The sequence below is a fragment of the Thermobia domestica genome, chromosome 4, assembly GCF_964235325.1.
Source record: "Thermobia domestica chromosome 4, izTheDome1.hap1.1, whole genome shotgun sequence".
Classification (NCBI taxonomy): domain Eukaryota; kingdom Metazoa; phylum Arthropoda; class Insecta; order Zygentoma; family Lepismatidae; genus Thermobia; species Thermobia domestica.
The window spans coordinates 307,732,938-307,736,574 of NC_137457.1; the positions used below are offsets into that span (position 1 = coordinate 307,732,938).

The following is a 3,637-nucleotide window of genomic DNA, read 5'->3' on the forward strand; positions in this document are numbered from 1 at the left end:
GGGATCTGTATTACTTTTTTTCTTGCTGAAAGCAGTCTTGGCTGATATAGCCCTTTGTGGATAACAATTTTAGTGGTTTAATATTTTATTACTGGCAGTCACATCAATTATACGACGTGTAATGATAGTAGTTCCAAAAAAGAACATGGAAGTCGTATTTGATCACTAATCTTATATTCTCTTGCAACAAAACTGGAATAACAAAAATGCGGAGGACAGAATTATAACAGATTCTTTCTAATAATTAACGACCTACATATTTGCATTTTTTAAAAATTCTTTTAAGCGAATACGTACGAATTAAATGTGTGCATTACAGTAGTGAATTACTTATTTTGCTAGGAGCAGAATAAAGTAATAAAAATATTGTTTACGACAATGAAATATTAAAATACTGGTATAGTAATTTTTGTTAAAAGCTTTTCTTTCTTGGCTTAACAAAAGATTGTGGAATATCCGCTGATTGCTATTTAAAAAAAGTGAAATCCCAAACTGACATATGCAGTCAATCATTACAGCTAACATGTGTGACAAAGATATGACAGCACCAGGTGTAAATCTCGGTATGCTTCCATTGTTAACAAAAATCGTTACTTAAAGAAAGGTGATGAATGATTATCAACACATTTCCAGAACTCAAGTATATCAGTGCACCCAGTAAGCAAATGTACTACAATGTTTCGAGTATATAACAAACCTTCATGTCTTTATAATATATTGCAAGTAATTCCTCTATTCTCATATAGTTGCGCCGCTCTTGTTTGCTGTTACAATATCGTAAAACTCATCTAATTTGTAATTTATAGAAAGAAAGCAAAAATAAATAAGAACGAGTAAAAAGGAAATAATCGGAGAAAAACGCGACTATTCCAAATTAATTTTCATTGCATGGAAACGATTACTTTTCTTACCTCATTAAATCGGCCTTCAACATTAGTCGGGAAACAGACATTCAGACAGAGCATAAGATTGAAGAAAAAAAAAAAATCAACGAAACTGCAAACCTAAGATAGAAACGCATTGAAGAGACCGTTCTCATCGCCAGGAAATCGATTTGCTGAGATATGGACGCTTCGTCGCTCGAACAACGCCATACGAAGCTACAAATAAGACCAACGATTTGTAACATGATGACTTCTGCCTCCAAAATTCAATCGCGCAAGATCTCCATGTGCGAGCTCGTCCTCTTTTGCTTAATTTAATCATCGAAAGACAAATTTAATATGAGGAAAAAGATATCCAATACGTAAAAAGACTGTTTTACAATTCTTTGCATTCTTCAGAGTATTTAGAAGATACCCTCGACATCCTCCCAAAAAGAGGGAAGTCACCGGAAAACATCGCCCTCACAGAAGAGAAGGGAAAAGACGATTGCTAGCCGCCTATGATGCTGGGACCCCGACTCCTTATTGGTCACCGCTCAGGATTGAACTTCTAGCAATTTTGATGTCCAATGAATTAGAGGACTTTCCATTCATCTTTATGGACTAAACAAGTGCCACCGAACAACTTCTACAAACTGTGCAGTAGTGAAGTGTTTGTGTGAGTGTTGGTGCCAATTACGATGAACTGGAATGGAAAACTTTAAGTCCGTAAGTAGTAAGCATTCATTAACATAAATCTGAATCTATTGCAGTTTCTTTACAAATGCCTATAACTCTGCTCTCCCGTCTGAATGTCTGTTTTTAGGTTAAGTGTTGTTTTCAGTCCGACACTAATCAAAATTTTCGTAGAAACTAAATTCCAAATTAGATTCATTTTAAAAAACAAAGGTACTCGCATTGAGCCTCACACACTACCTTTGCTATTAATGAATGTTTCCTTTTGCTCACAATTTCCTCCACGAAATTTGTGTACCTTTCATTTACTCTAATAATCTCCCTCGTAAAATAAACATGAGGATACGTTCTAGATTTGTTTAGGTATGGAAATCTCATCTGGAAAAGAGCGTTTAGTGTGCGCTGTGCCCCTGAGCCCAGGTAAGACTCAGTAGCATAGGCACACAACGATATTTTGCTGCTATCTGTCAGTCACTTTTATATTATGTTTATTAGTGTTACAAACTTTTAATACAGTTTTCTATCCTTCCACTTGCTTTTAAACTTTAAATTTCACTCTTTGTCACAGTTCTATTGGTATGTCGATTTCCCATCGTATTTTATTACTAATTCAATTATGTTCTATTGAGAGATTATTTGCAGTTATACCAAAAAACAATCCACATGTTTATCACCATTTCGCTTATATAATTTTTCCTTTAATAACATACCAGAAATGCTTTAGTATGTAAATAAATGTATTAAAATTTATGATGATTATTATCAGATAAATATTAATGTAAGTTCAGAAAGGATTAACAAAGAACGCATGTTCTGACAAACAGAAGCCTAATAAAGGAAAATTAGTAACGTTGCACACTCTAGTAGTAGTAGTACGAAAATAGTGTAAGAAATAAGTCTCTCATATATAGAGAATAGAATACACGTATACGGTAGATAAGCATGGGTTTTGTATTATCATCAAGAAGAAAGTGACCTACATATACAATTTTGGTGACATGTAGTCTATCTCTACAAAATGTACACCCAATGAAACATGTTTCTTCACCACATCTCGAAGTCATTTTGGGTGATGAAGGTTTCTCCTCAGAAATCAGTTTATTGGCAAACGGCGAACGCACTAACAGTGAATTAAGTAAAGGAAAGAATTCACTGTGTACCAGGTGGGAGAAATTAACAGGGGCGGCAGAAATATATAGTGCAAATAGGTAGAAATATAAGATTTGGTGAGCAGAATACACTGATGTATTTTCTGCAAGATACGGAATTTGCTCTCAGCTTTCCAGCACACTTCTGTTTTATGAAACACTGAAACTTAATGAGTGGACTTTTGTAATAGTTTGGTTTTTGCGATTCTAATCAGTTACGATAATACTGTAGCAGTCTCGAAAACACTGAGCATCACCTTCCCTAATAATGAACGCACATTTGGTTTCCTTGTCTGCAGGGACAATGTGTGTCGACTATTTACTCGTGGTGTCCTTTTTGGATTGCAACTGTACGCCCAGTTTTAATCCATGGAGGTTCACGTTCCGCAGGAACCTTTGTATCAATCTGATACGGCGTCAACATTCCCAGTGGACTACTACGTCCTTTTTTGTTGTTTTAGTAGAGCGTGACTAACTTTACAATCCAGAAGTAGACATTTGTATCATGTATGAATTGTTTCTAATATGTAAGGATAATGACTCACTTTAACATTCTGCTAAACTCCTTAGAAATAATATGGTTTGGGAACTACGGCCTGCACGTGTGCAATTGTGTCCGTGTCCTTGACATCTGACTTCTTCGTTTGTTCAGTTTTATAGCGCCTCTCGCAATTTGCCTTCGTCTTTGTCGGTGCTGATTACTTTTTCATACGCTCCCTCGATGTTAGTATCAATATCCATCGTCATTCCTCCCGTTTAGTGTAGGAAACGAATCACAATAGAAAAATCCCTTTCTGTACACGTAAATGTATCTTCAATTTGTTCCTATAGCGGTATCTGGAGTTTACTACGCTAAGTGATATTCCTTAACTTCGAAAATCTAAAAGACACAACAGCTTTATAGCCATTTCTTTTGCATGTATATAGTGT

At 35.4% G+C, this 3,637-nt stretch overlaps 1 protein-coding gene across 1 annotated transcript in view; it reads left to right on the forward strand.

The window, feature by feature from the left end:
* Positions 1–3,542: 3,542 nt before the first annotated feature.
* LOC145684281 (uncharacterized) overlaps positions 3,543–3,637 on the forward strand; it is a gene marked incomplete in the record, with an annotated part of 12,128 nt that continues 12,033 nt past the window's right edge. The window contains 1 exon segment of the mRNA XM_081756424.1: positions 3,543–3,637.